We start from the raw sequence: 21,819 nt of genomic DNA on the forward strand, positions 1-21,819 counted from the left end.
AGGACTTGGAGAGCAATTACACTTAAATGATGTAAAAATGAAAAATGTGCTTTTCAAAAACTAACAGATTATAAAATTTTGCTTAGTATATACCAGAGGAAGTTTTTACAAGTTTTCTAACTAAGGGTTTAACTCTTCCTTCCTGTCCAGGAAAATACTACATCTAAGAAATTATTTAAATTTGAAAGTATAGGACATTTAGTATGTTTTAGGGCTTCAAAAGCAAAAATCTATCCATATGGTATAGGATTTTGTGTACATTTAAGGCAGTATGGAATTCTAGTTAAGGGAGTGTCCTCTTGAGCCAACATGCTAGGATTACTATCTGTGTGACCATGGGCAAATTGCTTAGCTTCTCTGTGTGCCTCAAGACTCCCCTTAGGTAAACTGGGGGTAACAGTGTATACCTGGAAGGATGGTAAGAGGATTAAGTGAATTAATTTCCATAAAGAAGTCTGTAAAGTGCCTGGCAATTTGTTAGCTGTCAAAAACATCAGTTATGATTTTAGCTATTAAGAATTCCTCTTCCCCAGTGCAACTAAAGAGCTCTTTTCTGGGTCATGTGTATTAGTAACCTCCAAAATCCAGGGTTGTGGCAAGCTTCTTTTACTTAAGATGGTTCCACTCCTCTTTAAACATAGAGGAAAAATACAATGAGAACGAACTCTTAACATGTTTCCTTTGCTAATAACAAAGTAATAATTAAAGCAAGCATTGCAACAACAAAAACCAAAGCAATAATCCTTTTACTCTAAAAACCGTTCAGAAAAAAGCCTGAAAGCATATTTCAAAATATTGTGGTAACAATTTTCAGCATATACTAATCTGATGAAGGCTCATTTTTTTAGTTGTTGTTCTTTGCCCACTAAGATAAGCAAAATTTATCTCAGCCAAAGAGGGAAGTCAATGGTGATTTAAAAAGAAAAAACCAAAAACTCTCAAAAATAGTGTCATGTTGCAAGTAGGGAAAACAGAATCAGGCCTGGCGCGGTGGCTCACGCCTGTAATCCCAGCACTTTGGGAGGCCCTGGCGGGCGGATCGCTTGAGCTCAGAAGTTCAGGACCAGCCTGGGCAGCATGGCGAAACTCCGTCTCTACAAAAATTTGCGGGGTGTGTTGCTGTGCACCGCTAGTCCCAGCTCTTCCGGAGGCTGACGCCAGAGAATCGCTTGAGTTTGGGAGGCGGAGGTTGCGGTGAGTCGAGATCGCGCCATTGCATTCCAGCCTGCCTAGGCTGTGGGAGTGAAACCCTGTCTCAAAAAAAAAAAAAAAAAAAAAAAAAAAAATTGGACCTTACCTTTTCTTTTATAGGTCTGCGTGAATGTAGTTCTGTCTCCTACCAGAATAGCCAGACATCTGGGAGCCAGGCCTCCCTGACCCAGGCACAAATACCCGCACACTTCTAAAACAATAGCTAAGAGTCAATCATACCCAGGCATTTCAAATATTATCAACAAGTTGTATTGGTTAGCTTTACACTAAGGCCTGAGGCTTCAACATCTGTAGGGCATAGTCTGGTAGGCAAAAAAAGCTTCCCCAAATGGCAATTGTTTGGGATTACCCTGGGGACTCCTACTTACACACAGCTCTAGAAATGTAAATACAAGTCATATAATTTCATTCATCACTGGCTATAGGTAGAACCCAACTACCCAAAATTCCTGCTCTATTAAATCTAATTCATTGTTTCATTAAAGTGGTAAATGATATGTAATAGTCAAGATTTTGGCTAATTAAATATTATACAAATGAAACAGATTCTTATATGGCAGAAAAGCCTATTTTTTTAAAATCAGGGTCAAATATATCTATATCAACAAGCATTCTTTGAAGTATTTTTTGATCTTGCTAATTTTGCTAATCATTAGTAAATTCGTGAAAGTTGGTATTGTGATTGCTAAATATTTCCCAGGAATGAAAGAAGCAATTTCCAACTTTTCTGGATGAGCTGAACATAATGCTATGGTTCTTGGATGACGAGTAAAAGAAAGTCTTGACATTAATACTTAGATACAATATTGTTTCTCAATACATTTATTAAATATATGTAGACTACAATACGCATTACCTTAAAGACAATGTATAATGTTTTAAATGCTGGAGGGCTAATTTTTTCGGTAGAAGTGTGTAAGTAGCAAAGGCGCCAGAGGCCATAAGACGGTAGAATAGAGCTGGGAGAGGCGGGGGAGGAAAGCCGGATGGAACCCTGTTGTCTTTCTGGGTCAGGGTTAGTCTGTACCGGTTAAACGGTGAACGAGAAAAGGTCAGCGCAGGAATTTGGTATTTCCCTGACATCTCCAGAAGAAAGTCCGGGCTCTAGGACTTCTCTAGACTGTGAAAGCAGCCCACGATTCTTCCTTGCATGCACCTAAGTGGCAGTAGGTTTAGGATGAAAGTGGCGGGGCGGAGGCCGGCGGTCCTCGCCCGTGCCCTCTGCACCCCTGTCCCGAGGCCGGGATGGCCGCGCCCACTCTGGGTAAATTTCAGGAGGGCCTACGCGGGGCTGGAGAACTCCACCGGGCTTTGCGAACAGAATCCTGCGAAGGGCGGCATTAAAGAAATACGCAAAATCAGCGTTGTAGCCCCCGCGGCTTAACCGCATCTATTTTTATAGCTAAGCCAAGGTCACTCTTTAATACCAGGCCATCGCCCTGAGCTGGGCGTCGCGCTGCCGGGTGACGGCGGCCGGGGAGGAGAGAGGGGGCGCCGGTGGCGAAGCGGGGGCCGCGTGACGCCCCCGGGCTGGCCAAGCCCGCACCTGCCGGGCCGGCGCCTGAAAGCCGGGGCTAGAAGGAGGCAGGGCGGCGTCCCAGGCTCCCAGGAGGGGCCGCTCCGCGCGGGCGGGCGGGGGGATTCGCGGTGGGCGCGGGCGCGGAGCGGAAGCGAAGGCTGGAGGCGCTGCGGCGCTAGTGCGTCACATCGTCAGAGGGCACGGTGGGCCGCGGCCGACCCGCGACGAGGAGCCGGGCGAGCGGGAGGCGGCCGGACCCGCCCTGGCAGCCGCGAGCTGTGCGGCCCGGGACCGGCCGGAGGTCGCCAGCAAGCAGCCGCCGGCTCCATTCATTCGCGCGGCTCCGCCTCCTTTCCCGGGCTCTTCCAGCGGCTCCCGGGGCGCCTCTGAGGTGAGTGCGCTCCCTATCCCCGGCGCGGACCGTGGGGTGAGGCCGAGGCAGCCGCGCCGGGCCCTGCGCCCCTGCCGTCACCAGACCCGCGGACACCGAGCGGCGACGCGGGCCACCGGCTGTGGGCGGCCCCTGCGGGCTGGGCCTGGCGCAGACCAGTGCGGGCCGCCTGGAGCCGGGGCTCGCGTCCAGCTGGCGGCGGTCTGCGGGAATCCCGTAGGGCGTGTGGCGCCCCCAGGTGCGCCGGCCTCCGCCTCCGCGCCACCATTTTGTGTGAGGGAATGCTGGTCTTCTCCGCTGGCCTGCGCCGCGGGCCGGTTCGCAGCTGCGGCTTGCCGCCCCCTCCCCTCACTCTCTCCCCCTCACCCTGTCCCCTCGCCCTCTCCCCGCCTGGACGCTTGGCGTGCGAGCTGATTGCTTTGGCTTGGGGAGACGCGGACTCGGGGAGGTGTGGAACTTCAGCGTTTAGACTCGGTTCACCCGACCAGTTGGCCTCCAGAGATGCTCTGACTGCCTTCCTTTACCTGTAACTACTTTTGGAATAGATATTGTATGATTCTCCCTCCTCTAGAATGCAGGTCGTTGCAGTTTTGTCCTAATTGTGTTCTCAGCTCTCCATTATGCCATTTTTCAAGAGGCCTATGCCTCAGGAGGTGAAGCCTTGAACCCTGGGTGGTTTATGGCTTGGGGGTCTGGATTACACTGACTCCCATGACTGTCCTTGGGGAGAAAGGATGAAGCATCTCACTGGCTTTTCAGCGTCTGGGAAGCGGCGTGGTTATCGTATCGAGTGGATTCGAAGATAACCACCTGATGCAGGTCACCTTCCCCCGCTGGGAGAGCCGTTCCTAACGTAAATTAAAACGTGTGTACGGGGTTTTTGGGGGGTTGGGACCGGAGGGATATATTTCTAAAACATTGCCCGAAGGGAAAGTTTTCATTGTGGTTCTCACAGAACTGTGACACAATTTGTCATTTTCACGGTTCCTGAGAATTTGGGAATTCTTTTAATTCGTTGGCTTCTCGCGAATTACTACTTACGAACTGAGCAGATTATACCCAAGCCATTTGTATTTTGTCATTGCATCACAGACAGGGATTACAATCGGGAGTGCTGGCTGTTGCATAATGCACACATTTGGGCCCTGGAGGGAATTCACCGAAGTGGATCTGGGTTTGGTGTGCCATGCGTTTTTATTTTTTACATAGGATGTACAGATGATCTTTGCAAACTACGTCCCTTATCGTACTATAAACTGTTTACAAGAAGAAAGATTTTTAGTGACTAGTATGGACCAGACTAAAATTTTTAGTGTTTTAGTTTTGCTTGTTTTGGAGGAAAGGCAAGAAATGAGATGGCGAGAGGCACCTGGGAAAAGTCTGTTTGTCCTAACACTTGAAGCGCAAACAAAGATAAAACGTGATCGTCTTTCACAGAAAGCTTGTAGCTATTATAGTGGACTTTTCTCTAAGTTAATGATGAGGATCTGTTTGGGGAACTTAGAAATAGCTTATGTGAGTAGCAACATTGACATTCCACATGAGTGACCATAAATTAAGGTGTTTTACCTGTGGATTTTAGGTTCTAAAAGGCTTCAAATTAGTCTGACCTTTGAGATAGTATTCATGTCATTACAAATGGTTTCATTTATTTAATAAAGATGGAATATAGGCCGGGTGCAGTGGCTCACACCTGTAATCCCAGCACTTTGAGAGGCCAGGGCGGGTGGATCATGAGGTGAGGAGTTCAAGACCAGCCTGGCCAACATGGTGAAACCCCGTATCTACTAAAAATACACAGTTAGCCGAGTGTGGTGGCACATGCCTGTAATCCCAGCTACTCGGGAGGCTGGGGCACGAGAATCACTTGAACCCAGGAGGCAGAGGTTGCGGTGAGCCGAGATCGTGCCGTTGCACTCCAGCCTGGGCAACAACAGTGAAACACCAAGATGGAATATATATCCAACAAAGGATTTTGATTTGGAGAAAACAAAATAATTAAGTGCTTTTGAGGTAAAGTTTCCATGCCATCCTCCTTATTACACTTTTTATTTTCTGTTTTGTTGAAGACTCCCCCACTAATTTTATCTTCAAACAAGTGATTCCATATGTACCATCCCTGGCAAAAATATCGTGCTTTCCATTAAAGATATGTTTATTCTATAGGGAGAATTATGGAGGTGAGAAGAACCTTGGACATTTAGAGATGAGTCTTGGTTTAGGGAATTTAAGCAAAGATTGCCTGCTAGAGATTGCAGGTGACCTGTCTGGACCTATCCTAGGCCTATGGGGAATGAGATTTTTTTTTTTTCTAGGAAATAACAGTGCTGAGTCAAACACAACTCTTAAACTTTTACATTGATTCTGTTATTATACAAGTCAGAGAAGTTCACTGAATTGGTAAGATTGTATTTAATTGACTCTAGTTTGGAAGTGATCTTGGTGTGCCTTTGTCTTTGAAGTTGCTTGAGAGTTTGAGCATTATTTTACCAATGGTTGAGATATTGAAAAGAAAAACCAAATATTTTTCTCTATTAGCGCCTACCTAAATACTCCGTTTTAAGCCTTAAGCGTATTATGTTCAGTCATCTGCCTAAAAATTCAGTAAGATTTACTTTTTAAAGGTAAGTACAACATAAGAGAGTTGAGTATTCATGTAGTGGTTCCCGCAATATGTGTCAAGGATTCTGTATAAAGGATTGTTGGTTGGGTAGGAAGTTAAACAAAACTTGTATGTTCCTTCCCCTAAGATTTTATGATTCTAAGTGAAAAAAGGAATTGTGTGATTATCGTATTTAAGATGATAGTCTCTTCACATGCCATTATTTTTTGTATATTTAGCCCTGAAATTTAAGTTCTAAATTTGGTATACCTCAGTGGTAGTAGGAATATTTCACAATTGTTTCAGTGATAACAATAAAATCACTCAAGGTAGGATTTATTCAGGAAAAGGTGTGATGATTTAAAGATAATAAGGGAAAAACTAATAATTTATCAGAGATAGCCTAGAATACTTATTAGACTCATGGAGTTTTAGAGTTGGTATATGATACCTTAACGTTTACGTGCTCTGTATAGGGGACTACTCATCTATGCTAACTTGTTTTTTAGAAAGTTTGTGACTTACCTAGATTCCTCCCACCCCCACCTTTTTTTTTTTTTTTTTTTTTTAATGAATACAGTTTTGGTTACTAGCTTTTCCAATAAGATGCTAGTTTTAGACTAAACAAAGATAGCTTTCATTTATTCCACAAACATTGAGTGTCTGTTGTGTGTTGTAGGTCACAAACAGGCCCTACTGTCATGGAGTCTATAGTTTAGTGAAGTATTGTGGATTACAATGTTAACAATTCCTTAAGGTCTAACTGTACAAAGATTGTTGAAAATATGAGTTGGGAACAAATTTGGCAAATTGCATTTTTAAAAAAGTGCCAAGTTGCATGTTGTCATGCTTTATTTGTAAGTTCTCAGGTATAGAATTAGTTTGATTTGGAAAATTCATTCTAGTAGTCCTTGTAATGTGTACTGTTAGGCTGGGTACAAAAACATGAATGTGCAAAGTAATCTAGAAATTCAGTCTTAAAGATGAGACAAATATTAAGCAGATAATTCTGTCCTGTGAGTGAACTGAACAAAGTGATATGGGGCATGCAGAGGAGGGCTGCATTCATTCTGTCTGAGTGACTCTGGAAGGGCTTTACAGAGGCAGTGACAGTTGAACTTGGTCTTGAACAATGGATGAGTAAGAACTTGTCAGAAGCTTTTGGGGATGTGGGATATGGCGAGAGACAGTCCCAGCAAATGCTAAAGCATAGAGTTATAACCGTCCTGTTCTGAAAACAGGGAAGTCAGTTGATCTGGCCCAGGTCCCATGGTAGGTTGGGGCCTGATTGTGAATGGATGTGTATGAGTTTTGCTCCATGGTGATGGGGAACCAATAATGGGTTTTCGAAGGAAGGAATGAACAGAATGGGGTTCTCTCTCTCTTTTTAGGAAGATCATTCCAATAGCAGTTTAAACGCTGGATTGGAGTGGAGAAAAGATACGAGCCCTTATGATAATCTTGGCAAAGCCTTGAAGCAAAGCTGTGGCTATGGAGGTGACAGAGGAGGGGCTAGAGTTGAGACACATCTGCTGAAGTAGAAAGGCAGTATTTGAGGTGGAAAGAGATGTGTTTTGGTGTCACACAGACTGGATTTAAGTCAGGGCACCAGGGCTCTGTTGCCATGGTTGTGTAAATGAGGGATAATTACTTAGGCTTGGCTTCTTTAGCTGTAAAATGAGTATGAGACATGCCTTGCAAGCTTATTGAAATGACCAGTAGTAGTATATAAAGCTCATTGGCTGACATGTGCATAATGATAATATCACCCAATTTTGTTAATGATGTCATTGAAGAGTTGTGTTAAGGGAAAGGAATGACTGAGTGGAGGATGACTTCAAAAAGTTTTAGCATACAACTGGGTAGGTGGTTGCTTTGTTAACATACCATGTGAGGAGAGGAAGAAGAGAGGATTGTAGAGGGAGAGAAGTTAACTTTTTTTTGGCTCCCTGCAACTTCTGCCTTCTAGGTTCAAGTGATTCTCTTTCCTCAGCTTCCCGAGTAGCTGGGATTACAGGTGCCCATCACCACGCCTGGCTGATTTTTGTATTTTTAGTAGAAATGGGGTTTTACCAGGCTGGTCTCGAACTCCTGACCTCAAGTGATCTGCCTGCCTTGGTCTCCCAAAGTGCTGGGAGCTGCTATGTCTGTTCAACTTTGGATATACTTTATTTAGTTTTGGGTTTCCTGAGGAAGAATCCAGGTAGAGGTATTGCGTGAACTGTAGTAAATATGAATCAGAGATCTAGGCAGATAATAGAGATTTGGGAGCTACCAGTGTATATATTTGGTAAATGGAGCCACTAGACAGGGTAAGATTTCTAAGTAAGAGCTAGTGGAATAACTGAGGCTTATAGTTAGGTGAAATATTGCAAATTAAAATGTTAAAAGGTTCCTCGAAGTCTAAATGCACACAATTTTTGAAAATATGAATTGGGAACAAATCCATTTATTAGACTTTTTATTTTTGAAAAGGAGCCTCACTCTGTCACCGAGGATGGAGTAAGTGGCGCAATCTCAGCTCACCGCAACCTTCGCCTCCTGGGTTCAAGGGATTCTCCTGTCTCAGCCCCCTGAGTAGCTGGGATTACAGATGCACGCTGCTACGCCTGGCTAATTTTTGTACTTTTTAGTAGATACAGGGATTCACCATGTTGGCCAGGCTGGTCTCAAACTCCTGACCTCGTGATCCGCCTGCCTTGGCCTACTAAAGTGCTGGGATTACAGGCGTGAGCCACTGCGTCCGGCCTAGACTATTTTTTTTTTTTTTTTGTAGTGCTACATTGCATTTGGAGGGATCCCTGCATTTATGGATTGTGCAGAGGAGAGGAGTCAGTTGCTGAAAGAAACTAAGAAGAAGAGAGAGAAGAATATTTCACCTAACTATAAGCCTTGGCTATTCCACTTGCTCTTGCTTAGAAATCTTATCCTGTCTAGTGGCTCCATTTACCAAATATATACACTGGTAGCTCCCAAATCTGTATTATCTGCCTAGATCCCTCTCCAGAAAGTCAGATTGTCCTGAGTGTCAAGGAAAGACAGAAACTTTTAAGTGACAGAAGGTGGTCAGTTTGGTGTAGTCTGTCGTAAGGTCAAGAGGAGTAAGAATGAAAATAATCAGTTGAATTTGGGACTTGGAGGGTTATTGGAGATCTTATGAGTAGTAGTAGTAATATAGTGATAAGGACAGGAGCCAATTTAGTAATTCCTAGAAGTGGAGAAAAAGTCAGTGAGTTTGACTTACTGTTATGCAAGTGAAAGATAAAGTACTAAACCATACTAATAAAGAATTTTGTAGTCTAAAAACTTTTATGCATGTATACCAGTGCTTTCAAGTTTGGATTGGCTTGTGATATACCTGATTAATTTGTTCTGATACTTCCATCAACAGTAGTTACTACTCAGTGCAGTTCTACAGTTTAAGCCCATAGGCATAGGTTTGAATCCTGACTTTGCTGTTTCTAGCTGCCTGACTTTTATTAAGATACTGAATCTCTCCTGGCCTCAGTTCCCTCATCTGTAAAAGAGCGGTTATTACAGAATTTATCTCAAAATGTTGTTGACAGAATTACCTCAATGTGATAATGTATTAATGGTGAACTACTAATATTATTATCGGTGGAATTAGGATAGTATCTAGTTCAGTGATCCTCATCTTCTTACCTTTTCTCCCTTTTATTATCTCTCTACACCCACCCCATGTACCATGCATGACACTTTGTTGAGATTCTTTTCTTTTTTTTTTTTTGAGATGGAGTTTCACTCTTGTTGCCCAGGCTGGAGTGCAATGGCACAATCTCGGCTCACCGCAACGTCTACCTCCTAGGTTCAAGCAATTCTCCTGCCTCAACCTCCCTAGTAGTTGGGATTATAGGCATGTGCCACCACGCCTGGCTAATTTTGTATTTTTAGTAGAGACGGTGTTTCCCCATGTTGGTCAGGCTGATCTCGAACTCCTGACCTCTGGTGATCCGCCCGCCTTGGCCTCCCGAAGTGCTGGGATTACAGGCGTGAGCCACCGCGCCCGGCCTGGTTCTGTTCTTTTCTTTTCTTTTCTTTTCTTTTCTTTTCTTTTCTTTTCTTTTCTTTTCTAGTAGCAATGGGGTCTCGCTTTGTAGCCCAGGCTGGTCTTGATCTCCTGACCTCAAGCAGTCCTTCTACCTCAGCCTCCCAAAGTGCTAGGATTATAGGCATGAGCTACCATGTTCAGCTGAGGTACATTTCAAAGCAGTAATTTACTTATTTAAAAAAATCGTGATGTATCTATCACTCATCAATCAGAGCTTTTGATTTACATGAAATATAGTATAACCACAAGCTGAGTTGATAGAAATGTTAAAAATTAAGAAAACCTTCGCCAGGTGCGGTGGCTCACGCCTGTAATCCCGGCACAATGGGAGGCTGAGGCGGGTGGATCACGACGTGGGTCAGGAGTTTGAGACCAGCCTGACCAACATGGTGAAATCCCGTCTCTACTAAAAATACAAAAATTAGCCAGGTGTGGTGGCACGTGCCTGTAATCCCAGCAACTCAGGAGGCTGAGGCAGGAGAATTGCTTGAATCCGGGAGGCGGAGGTTGCAGTGAGCTGAGATTGTGCCACGGCACTCCAGCCTGGGTGACAGAGCAAGACTTTGTCTCAAAAAAAAAAAAAAAAATAGAAAACCCCCATTTTTTGTTAGCTTGTGTATTAATGTAGGGGAAATTTAGGTTTTTTGGTTTTTGTTTTTTTGAGATGGAGTCTCGCTCTGTCACCCACGCTGGAGTGCAATGGCACTGTCTCAGCTCACTGCACCCTCCGCCTCCCAGGTTCAAGCAATTCTCATGCCTCAGCCTCTTGAGTAGCTGAGACTACAGGCATGTGCTACCATGCCTGGCTAATTTTTTATATTTTTAGTAGAGACGGGTTTCGCCATGTTGGCCAGGCTGATCTTGAACTCCTGATCTCAGGTGATCCACATGCCTTGGCCTCCCAAAGTGCTGGGATTACAGGTGTGAGCCACCATGCATAGCCTTGTTTTGTTTTTAAAATTTTGAAAATAATGTTAGCCTCCTCTATAGCTTTTATGGATCCCAAACTGAGAGGCTGTCTTCTAATTTTAGATATGGTGGTGTTCTGTATTAATTATTTATACTCATGAGTGGAAAATACAGCTAAATATAGCAAAAAAGTACCCAATTTTTTTTTTTACTTTTTAATTTTTCAACTTTGATTTTAGGTTTGGGAGGACATGTGCAGATTTGTTAAATGGGTGAATTGCGTGTTGCTGGGGTTTGGTGTACAAATGATTTAGTCACTGAGGTAGTGTGCATAGTACCTGATAGGTAGCTTTTTGGCCCTTACACTCCTCCCACCCTCTACCTTCAAGTGAGCCCTGGTGTCTGATGTTCCCCTCATTGTGTCCATGTGTACTCAGCGTTTAGCTCCCATTTATAAGTGAGAACATGTGGTATTTGGTTTCTCTTACTTTGTTAATTCCTTTAGGATAATAGCCTCCATCTGCATGCATCCATGTTGCCGCAAAGAACACGATGTTTTTGTTTGTTTGTTTGTTTGTTTGTTTGAGATGGAGTCTCACACTGTCACCCAGGCTGGAGTTCAGTGGCGTGATCTGGGCTCACTGCAACCTCGGCCTCCCAGCTTCAAGTGGTTCTCCTGCCTCAGCCTCCCAAGTAGCTGAGTTTACAGGCACCTACCACCACGCCCAGCTAATTTTTTTGTATTTTTATTAGAGACGGAGTTTCACTACGTTGGTCAGGCTGGTCTCAAACTCCTGATCTTGGCCTCCCAAAGTACTGGGATTGTAGGCATGAGCCACCATGCCTGGCCTTGTTCTTTTTTTTTTTTTGACTGTGTAGTATTCCATGAAGTACCCAAATTGTAGACATCTTGATATTTGGCTTTAGAATATAATACATATCTAAAAATACTTGAAATTAATTTCAAACCATGAAAGAAGAAATAGAAGTGATTCTGAATAAACTTTGTTTGGAGAATACTAATTTTTTTGTATCTGAGTAGCGTCTATGGATGGAAAAAATGGCATACTGGCTTGGAGAGACCCAAGGGAAGTTCTTGTGCCTGTGATAGTACTTACAATGGGCAGAGAGAACTTTCTCCTATCTCTAGTTGGAAACATACCAACTGACCAATTGTAACTAACAGTATTCTTTGACTAGTTTGTTGGCTGATCATGTTTTCATTCACTGTAATTAATTCATTTTTGGGTAAAATTTATTGTTGGAAAGTCTCAGTTCTTTTACCGTACAAAGATATGCAGAAAAAGTCTAAACTTCTAAACTTTTCATCAGCATATTGATTCTTCAAATATTTTAAGGGTAGTTTTTTTTTTTGTTTTTTTTTGTGACAAGGTCTGGCTCTATCACCCAGGCTGGAGTGCAGTGGTGCAGTCTAGTCTTGACTCACTGCAGCCTCTACCTCCCTGCAACCTCTGCCTCCCGGACTCAAGCCATTCTCCCTCAGCCCCCTGAGTAGCTGGGACTACAGGTGTGTACCACCACGGCCGGTAATTTTTTGTATTTTTTGTAGAGACGGGGTTTCACCGTGTTGCCCAGGCTGGTCTTTAACTTGTGAATTCATTGGCTCTGCCCACCTTGGCCTCCCAAAGTGCTAGGATTATAGGTGTGAGCCACCATGCCCAGCCAAGGGTAGCTTTCTTGCTTCCCTTCCCCAGTGAGAATTATTTCTCCTAATTTCAGTTCCTTATCTGGTGTACCACGGTTTCGAGATCCTTTACCCTCTTGGCCTTCTCCGTTGGAGGCATTCCAGTTTTGCAGTGTGATTTTTTTTTTTTTTTTTTTTTTTTGAGGTGGAGTCTCACTCTGTGGCCCAGGCTGGAGTGCAGTGGTGCCATCTCGGCTCACTGCAACCTCTGCCTTCTGGGTTCCCACCATTCTCCTGCCTCAGCCTCCCAAGTAGCTGGGACTACAGGCAACCGCCACCACACCCGGCTAATTTTTTGTATTTTTAGTAGAGATGGGGTTTCACCATGTTAGTCAGGATGGTCTTGATCTCCTGACTCTGTGATACCCCTGCCTCGGCCTCCAAAAGCGCTGGGATTACAGGTGTGAGCCACCGTGCCTGGCCTTTTTTTTTTTCCTTAAAATGTGCCCCTTGGAAGGGAATAAAACACTGCAGATACTGTTTGATCTGTGAAAAATGTAGGATGTTTTTCCCTCCCTAGATTGAAAATTTATTTAATCTTAACTTAAAAAAAACTTTGGTTATGGTTCGTATTTTTTTTTTTTTTTTTTTTGAGACGGAGTCTTTCTCTGTCCCCCAGGCTGGAGTGCAGTGGCGCGATCTCGGCTTACCACAACCTCCACCTCCTGGGTTCACGCCATTCTCCTGCCTCAGCCTCCCGAGTAGCTGGGACCACAGGCGCCCGCCAACACGCCCGGCTAATTTTTTGTATTTTTTAGTAGAGACGGGGTTTCACTGTGTTAGCCAGGATGGTCTCGATCTCCTGACCTCGTGATCCACCCGCCTCGGCCTCCCAAAGTGCTGGGATTACAGGCTTGAGCCACCGCGCCCGGCCCCGGTTATGGTTCATATTTAATCTAGTATCTAAATCTCAAGGTCTTATTTGTCTCTGTCCTTCAGCAATGGATAATTAAAAAACTATAGTGCAGCCTGCCTGCCTTCCTTCCTTCCTTCCTTCCTTCCTTCCTTCCTTCCTTCCTTCCTTCTTTCTTTCTTTCTTTTCTTTTCTTTTCTTTCTTTCCTTTCCCTCTCTGGCGCAGGCTACAATCTACTCGGCTTGCTGCTGCCCGCGCCGCCGACTGCCTGGGACTGCCGGCGCGCGCCATCGCTGCCTGCCTTTTCTCCTTTCGCTGCAGGCACGCGTTCGCCATCTTGGCCACGCTGGTCGCCAGTTCCTGACGCCGAGTGCTCTGCCCGCCTCAGCCTCCCGAGGTACTGGGACTACAGACGGAGTCTCGCTCACCCAGTGCTCGGTGTTGCCCGGGCTGGAGTGCGGTGGCGTGGTCTGGCCTCGCGGCAGCCTCTACCCCCCGGCCGCCTGCCTTGGCCGGCCAGGGTGCTGGGATTGCAGCCCCTGCCCGGCCGCCGCCCCATCTGGAAGGTGGGGAGCGCCTCTGCCCGGCCGCCCCGTCTGGGAGGTGAGGAGCACCTCTGCCCGGCCGCCCCGTCTGGGAAGTGAGGAGCGCCTCTGCCCAGCCACCCCGTCTGGGAAGCGAGGAGCGCCTCTGCCCGGCCACCCATCGTCTGGGAAGTGAGGAGCGCCTCTGCCTGGCCTCCCATCGTCTGGGAGGTGAGGAGCGCCTCTGCCCAGCCGCCCCGTCCGGGAGGAAGTGAGGAGCGCCTCTGCCCGGCCGCCCCGTCCGGGAAGAAGTGAGGAGCGCCTCTGCCCGGCCGCCCCGTCCGGGAAGAAGTGAGGAGCGCCTCTGCCCGGCCGCCCCATCCGGGAAGAAGTGAGGAGCGCCTCTGCCCGGCCACCCATCGTCTGGGAAGTGAGGAGCGCCTCTGCCCGGCCACCCACCGTCTGGGAAGTGAGGAGCGCCTCTGCCTGGCCGCCTCGTCTGGGAAGTGAGCAGCGCCTCTGCCCGGCCGCCCCGTCCGGGAAGAAGTGAGGAGCGCCTCTGCCCGGCCACCCACCGTCTGGGAAGTGAGGAGCGCCTCTGCCCAGCCACCCACCGTCTTGGAAGTGAGGAGCGCCTCTGCCCGGCCGCCCTGTCTGGGAAGTGAGGAGCGCCTCTGCCCGGCCACCCATCATCTGAGAAGTGAGGAGCGCCTTTGCCCGGCCTCCCATCGTCTGGGAGGTGAGGAGCGCCTCTGCCCGGCCGCCCCGTCCGGGAGGAAGTGAGGAGCGCCTCTGCCCGGCCGCCCCGTCCGGGAAGAAGTGAGGAGTGCCTCTGCCCGGCCGCCCCGTCCGGGAAGAAGTGAGGAGCGCCTCTGCCCAGCCGCCCCGTCTGGGAAGTGAGGAGCGCCTCTGCCTGGCCGCCCTGTCCGGGAAGAAATGAGGAGGGCCTCTGCCCGGGCGCCCCATCCGGGAAGAAGTGAGGAGCGCCTCTGCCCGGCCGCCCCATCCGGGAAGAAGTGAGGAGCGCCTCTGCCCGGCCACCCATCGTCTGGGAAGTGAGGAGCGCCTCTGCCTGGCCACCCACCGTCTGGGAAGTGAGGAGCGCCTCTGCCTGGCCGCCCCGTCCGGGAAGAAGTGAGGAGCGCCTCTGCCCGGCCGCCCCGTCCGGGAAGAAGTGAGGAGCGCCTCTGCCCGGCCACCCATCGTCTGGGAAGTGAGGAGCGCCTCTGCCCGGCCACCCACCGTCTGGGAAGTGAGGAGCGCCTCTGCCCGGCCGCCTCGTCTGGGAAGTGAGCAGCGCCTCTGCCCGGCCGCCCCGTCCGGGAAGAAGTGAGGAGCGCCTCTGCCCGGCCACCCACCGTCTGGGAAGTGAGGAGCGCCTCTGCCCGGCCACCCACCGTCTTGGAAGTGAGGAGCGCCTCTGCCCGGCCACCCATCATCTGAGAAGTGAGGAGCGCCTTTGCCCGGCCTCCCATCGTCTGGGAGGTGAGGAGCGCCTCTGCCCGGCCGCCCCGTCCGGGAGGAAGTGAGGAGCGCCTCTGCCCGGCCGCCCCGTCCGGGAAGAAGTGAGGAGTGCCTCTGCCCGGCCGCCCCGTCCGGGAAGAAGTGAGGAGCGCCTCTGCCCAGCCGCCCCGTCTGGGAAGTGAGGAGCGCCTCTGCCTGGCCGCCCTGTCCGGGAAGAAATGAGGAGGGCCTCTGCCCGGGCGCCCCATCCGGGAAGAAGTGAGGAGCGCCTCTGCCCGGCCGCCCCATCCGGGAAGAAGTGAGGAGCGCCTCTGCCCGGCCACCCATCGTCTGGGAAGTGAGGAGCGCCTCTGCCCGGCCACCCACCGTCTGGGAAGTGAGGAGCGCCTCTGCCTGGCCGCCCCGTCCGGGAAGAAGTGAGGAGCGCCTCTGCCCGGCCGCCCCGTCCGGGAAGAAGTGAGGAGCGCCTCTGCCCAGCCGCCCCGTCCGGGAAGAAGTGAGGAGCGCCTCTGCCCGGCCGCCCCGTCGGGAAGAAGTGAGGAGCGCCTCTGCCTGGCCGCCCCGTCCGGGAAGAAGTGAGGAGCGCCTCTGCCCGGCCGCCCCGTCTGGGAGGTGAGGAGCGCCTCTGCCCAGCCACCCATCGTCTGGGAGGTGAGGAGCGCCTCTGCCCGGCCACCCATCGTCTGGGAGGTGAGGAGCGCCTCTGCCGGGCTGCCCCATCTGGGAAGTGAGGAGTGCCTCTGCCCGGCCACCCATAGTCTGGGAGGTGAGGAGCGCCTCTGCCCAGCCGCCCATCGTCTGGGAAGTGAGGAGCGCCTCTGCCCGGCCACCCATCGTCTGGGAAGTGGGGAGCGCCTCTGCCCGACCACCCATCGTCTGGGAAGAAGTGAGGAGCGTCTCTGCCTGGCCGCCCCGTCTGGGAAGTGAGGAGCCCCTCTGCCCAGCTGCCCCGTGTCTGGGTAGAAGTGAGGAGCTCCTCTGCCTGGCCGCTCCGTTTGGGAGGTCTACCACGGAGGCCAGAAGCAATGTGGGGGCTGGACGTGGTGGCTCACGCCTGTGGTCCCAGCACTCTGGGGGGCGAGGCGGGTTGATCACTTCGGGCTAGGAGTTCGAGACCAGTCTGGCCAACTTGGCGAAACATGAAGAATACAACAGACAAACCAACCAACCAACTCAATGACAACAAAACAGGTCTACCCTGGAGTCATACTCTAATTTTTTCTATTTTCCTCCCTTTCTGATCCTTTATCCCACTTTCTTTTTCTTCCTCTTCCTTCTCCCTCTTCTTTGTCAAATAGAGGATTGAGTTATTATCACTGATCCATATAAAGTCCCTCTCTCATTTATTTTAACTCCCACCCACATTTCTATTCCCCGACTTCCCATGTGCAACCTTCCTAATGTGTTTGATACCCATCTTTTTGTTTGTATGTATTTATTTTTGATTTAAAAATAAAAAAAAAAAAAAAAAAAATAAAACTATAGTGCAATGTAGTGAATTTTATTTTTCCCCTGGCTCTATTTTGGGGTAACTCATTAAAGAAATATTTGGACAAATAAAATAAAATGCCTAGGAATAAACTTAACCGAGGAAGTAAAAGATCTCTACAATGAAAACTATAAAACATTGATGCAAGAAATTGAAGAGAACATAAAAAGTGGAAAGATATTTCATGTCCATATATTGGAAGAATCAATATTGTCAACATGTTCATATTACCTAAAGCAATCTACAGATTCAATGCTATTTCCATTAAAATACCAATGGCATTCTTCACAGAAATAGAAAAAAAAAAATCCTAAAATTTATGTGGAACCACAAAAGACCCAGAATAGCCAAAGCTATCCTGAGTAAAAAGAACACAACTGGAGAAATCACATTATCTGACCTCAAATTATACTACAGAGCTGTAATAATCAAAACAGCATGGTACTAGCTTAAAAACAGACATATAGACCAGTGGAACAGAATAGAGAACCCAGAAATAAATCTGTGCATCTACAGTGAACTCATTTTTGACAAAGGTAACACGAACATACATTGGGGAAAGGAAAATCTCTTTAATAAATGGTGCTGGGAATACTGGATATCCATATGCAGAAGAATGAAACTAGACCCATATCTCTTGCCATATACAAAAACGAAATCAAAATGGATTAAAAACTGAAATCTAAGACCTCAAACTATGAAAGTATTAACATAAAACATTGGGAAAACTCTCCAGGGTATAGGCGTGGGCAAAGATTGCATGAGCAATACCCCGCAAGACAGGCAATCAAAGCAGAAATGGATAAGTGGGATCATGTCAAGTTAAAAAGCTTCTGCATAGCAAAGGAAACAACAAAGTGAAGAGACAACCCACAGAATGGGAGAAAATATCTGCAAACTGTCTATCTGACAAGGAATTAATAACCAGAATATATAAGGAACTCAGACAACTCAATAGTTGAAAACATGTAATAATCTGATTTAAAAATGAGTCAAAGATCTGAGTAGATATTTCCTAAAAAAACACATACAAATGGCAAACTGGTATATGAAAGGGTACTCAACATCATTGATCATCAGCAGAATGGAAATCAAAACTACAATGAGGCCAGGCATGGTGGCTCATGCCTATAATCCCAGCGCTTTGGGTGGCCAAGGTGGGCAGATTGCTTGAGCTCAGGAATTCGAGACCAGCCTGGGCAACATGGTGAAACCCCATCTCTACAAAAAATACCAAAAAATTAGCTGAACATGGTGGTGCATACCTGTGGTCCCAGCTACTGGGGAGGCTGAGGTGGGAGGATCTCTTGAGCCTAGGAGATGGAGGCTGCAGTGAGCTGGGATTACACCACCGCATTCCAGCCTGGACAACAGAGCAGACCCTGTCTCAAAAACAAAAGCAAAAACCAACAAAAAACAAACTACAGTGAGATATCATCTCACCCCAGTTAAAATGGCTTTCATCCAAAAGACAGGCAGTAACGAATGCTGGTGAGGATGTGGAGAAAATGGAACCCTCGTACGCTGTTGGTAGGAATGTAAATTAGTATAACCACTATGGAGAACAGTTTAAAGTTTCCTCACAATTTAAAAATAGAGCTACCATATAATCCAGCAATCCCACTGCTTGGTATATACCCAAAAGAAAGAAAGAAATCAGTATATCAAAGAGATTTCTGCACTCCCATGTTTATTGCAGCACTATTCATAATAGCTAAGATTTGAAAGCAACTTGAGTGTCAATCATCGAATGAATGGATAAAGAAAATATGGCACATATACACAATGGAGTACTATTCAGACATAAAAAGGAATGAGATCCTATTATTTGCAACAACATGGATGGAACTCGAGATCATTATGTTAAGTAAAATAAGCCAGGCACAGAAAGACAAACTTTGCATGCTCTCATTTATAGGAGCTAAAAAAATTAAAACAATTAAATTAATGGAGATAGAGAGTAGAGTGATGGTTACCAGAGGCTGGGAAGGGTAGTGGGTGGTGGGAGGAAGTGGGTCTGGTCAGTGGGTACAAAAGCATAGTTAGATTGAATGAAGAAGATCTAGCACTTGATAGCTCAACAGTGTGATGATAGTCAACAATTTATTCTACATTTAAAAATAACAAAGTGTGATTGGATTGTTTGTAGCACAAAGGATAAATGCTTCAGGTGATGGATGTGATTATTATTATTATTTCTGAGATGGAGTCTCGCTGTGTCACCCAGGCTGGAGTGCAGTGGTGCAGTCTTGGCTCACTGCAATCTCTGCCTCCCAGGTTCAAGCAGTTCTCCTGCCTCAGCTTCTTCAGTAGTTAAGACTACAGGCATCCGCTACCATACCTGGCTAATTTTTTGTATTTTTAGTAGAGACGAGGTTTCACCATGTTAGCCAAGCTGGTTTTGAACTCCTAACTTCAGGTGATTCGCCCATCTTGGCTTCCCAAAGTGCTGGGATTACAGTTGTGAGCCACTGTGCCTGACCTATATGTGATTATTTACCCTGGTGTGATTATTATGCATTGTTTCCTGGATTGAAATATCTGATGTATCCCATAAATATATACAGTGCTATGTACCCACAAAAATTAAAAATAAAAGATGTATTGGGTAGGCATTTTACTTCGTCAGTTTTTATGTTTCCTATTTTTTTTTTTAACTTCAGCTTTAAAGTGCTTGGCTTCGTTTTTATTGTGTAGTAACCATTTAAAAATTCTGAAGAAGAGTAGCCAGGTGTGGTGGCAGGTGCCTGTAGTCCTAGCTACTCGGGAGGCTGAGGCAGGAGAATGGCGTGAACCCGGGAGGCAGAGCTTGCAGTGAGCCGAGATGGCGCCACTGCACTCCAGCCTGGGCAGCAGAGCGAGACTCTGTCTCAAAAAAAAAAAAAAAAAATTCTGAAGAAGATGGGTCACAGTGATTAGATATAGAAAGTCCGAAGAAACTATATTGCAAGGTTTAAAAACATTTAACTCCTAAGCAGAGATTGAATAATCTGGTTGTTATATTCTATAATTGTATTACACTTAGTTACATCATGGATTATGTTGGACTGTTGTCTTGACCTTTAAACCTGGCCACCAGGTTAAACCCCTCTGGAGACATTGCCTAGGCTCAGAGCTGGACTTGGCCACTTCCTAGCTGTGTGAACTTGGACAGCTTACTTAACCTCTCCACATCTGAGGCTCCTCATTCAGAAAGCGTGTATAGGAATACCTGATTCACAGGATCATTTCGAGGAATGAGATGTGTAGAGTGTTTCAACAGAATGCAGGGTGCAAGATAAGCAATCAGTAAATGGTGGTTCTCTTGTTATTATCATCAGAAAATACATTCTGAGTTTAAAAAAATGATTGTAAATGAAATTTCGAGGTTATTATCCTTTTGTAAATTAAGACTTTTCTTCCTAGCTTCCATCTCCAGGTAAGCTGTAAGTGCTTGGAAGGAAAGTAATCCATTGTAAACCTGTATGTTATTAATTAGAAGGGCTATCAGTGATCATTTGGCTCATCCTCACTTTTTACATGTGCTGAAAAAGTAGATTCTTCTCTCTGGAGGTCTGAGCCTGGTAGGAGAGACAGATGAAGAAAAATGAACCACATTATTATGTATTATGTATTGTTATGTGATAAGTATATTAAAAGATTTATGCACAAGGTACTTACTATAACAGTACCTCAACTTGTCTCCCTTCAGTTCTTCCTACCAATCCAAACTATATGTAGCTGTCAGGTAATTTGTCTTAAAGAATAGCCTTGAATGTCTCTTCCCTGCCCGAGGTCCCTTAATGGCCTGCTGCTTGTATACCAAGTGAAGTCTAAATTCTTTAATCTGGGATTCTCGGCCTGCTATGTTCTGTCCTTAATTTATTTTCCTAGTACTTCCACCACCATTTGCCTTTATATACTTTAACTCTCTTGGTAAATCCAACTACTTGCCATTCTCGGTGTACTTTCAGTCATCCATTCAGCATATTCTTTTTGAGGGTCTTCCCCACTATATGCCTGTTGAAAGGACATCTGTTACTTTTTATCCAGCAGCATGTTCTTGTTGATCTGTGGCAGCTCTTCCTCCTAGCACCAGTGTGTGGTTTATTTATACAAACTTTTACTCAGTCATTCATTTATTTAGTAAATATGTTTTGAAGTTAGATAAGACTACTATCTCTTATCCCTTCTTCCCATGGGCCTGCTGCCAATGAGAGGTAAGAATTGTAGTGAATCTGGGTAAATAAGCCCACCTGAGTTTGCAAGAGAGTAGCACGAGCAGGTTAATGAGGCCATAGCTCCAAGTGCAGAGTTGCAGAGGCCCAAAAGCACAGAATTGGAGAGCCCCTGTGGTTTAGGGGCTGCCATTTTTCCAAATTGCTGAGATACTCTGCTATATAGTGGCAGCCCATGGTTATATTTCTTAGTTGTCTAGTGAAAATACTAGGGAGTTTGGTCGGGTAGTGGTGGGGATTGTGACTCAGCAGAATATTTTGCAAATGGTATGCCAAAATTAAGTGCGAAGTTTTGGTTTCTTTTTGCTTTTGTTGTGAGTTAGACATGTTTCCTTTAAAATGAAAACATCAGTCTTCATTGTTCTAAATGAGACAAATCTCTGTGATATTTTATGTTAAAAATATCTACAACAGTGAACATATAGACTCCTGTTTTTAAAAATTGGTTGTATCCTGGAGGTTTACTATGTTCAACCCCCGTTGACTTTAATAAAGTCCCTGTATAGTCAGATACGTGGTAGAGAAGCCAGGTAGAATGTAAGAAATTTTATATTGTCAGTGTTGAAATGGACACAATTTTATGATTTATTAATTTAAGTACTTACTTTATCTTTCCTGAGCTTTGTACACTGCTGATTTATAAAGAGTATTTAGTAGTCTGGCTTGTGAAGTACCAAGAGTTGCTGACACATTCCACAGGCAAATGTATGACTTTACTGTACTATAGTATGTAGTAGGATCATGTGGAAGCTTCAATTACAAGCCCATTTCTATTTCTTTCTCTCTTAAATATATATTAATTTATTGTTAGGCTTTTGCAAATGTTTCGAGGCATGTAAGTAGCATTCTGTATATCCTGCTCAT

At 46.1% G+C, this 21,819-nt stretch overlaps 1 protein-coding gene across 10 annotated transcripts in view; it reads left to right on the plus strand.

The window, feature by feature from the left end:
* The first annotated feature begins 2,457 nt into the window (after positions 1-2,457).
* FAM169A (family with sequence similarity 169 member A) overlaps positions 2,458-21,819 on the plus strand; it is a 91,320-nt gene continuing 71,958 nt past the window's right edge. For 5 of the 10 annotated variants that reach the window (XM_063623152.1, XM_055253911.2, XM_055253914.2 and 2 more), the window contains exon 1: positions 2,537-3,122. The gene's annotated coding sequence lies outside the window, so the exon portion shown is untranslated. Of the gene's footprint in view, positions 2,477-2,536; positions 3,123-3,390; positions 3,988-4,923; positions 5,136-21,819 lie in introns of those variants that run through there. The other 5 variants (XM_063623151.1, XM_063623153.1, XM_063623156.1 and 2 more) reach the window with 5 other exon arrangements.

This window comes from Symphalangus syndactylus, chromosome 18, assembly GCF_028878055.3.
Source record: "Symphalangus syndactylus isolate Jambi chromosome 18, NHGRI_mSymSyn1-v2.1_pri, whole genome shotgun sequence".
Classification (NCBI taxonomy): Eukaryota; Metazoa; Chordata; class Mammalia; order Primates; family Hylobatidae; genus Symphalangus; species Symphalangus syndactylus.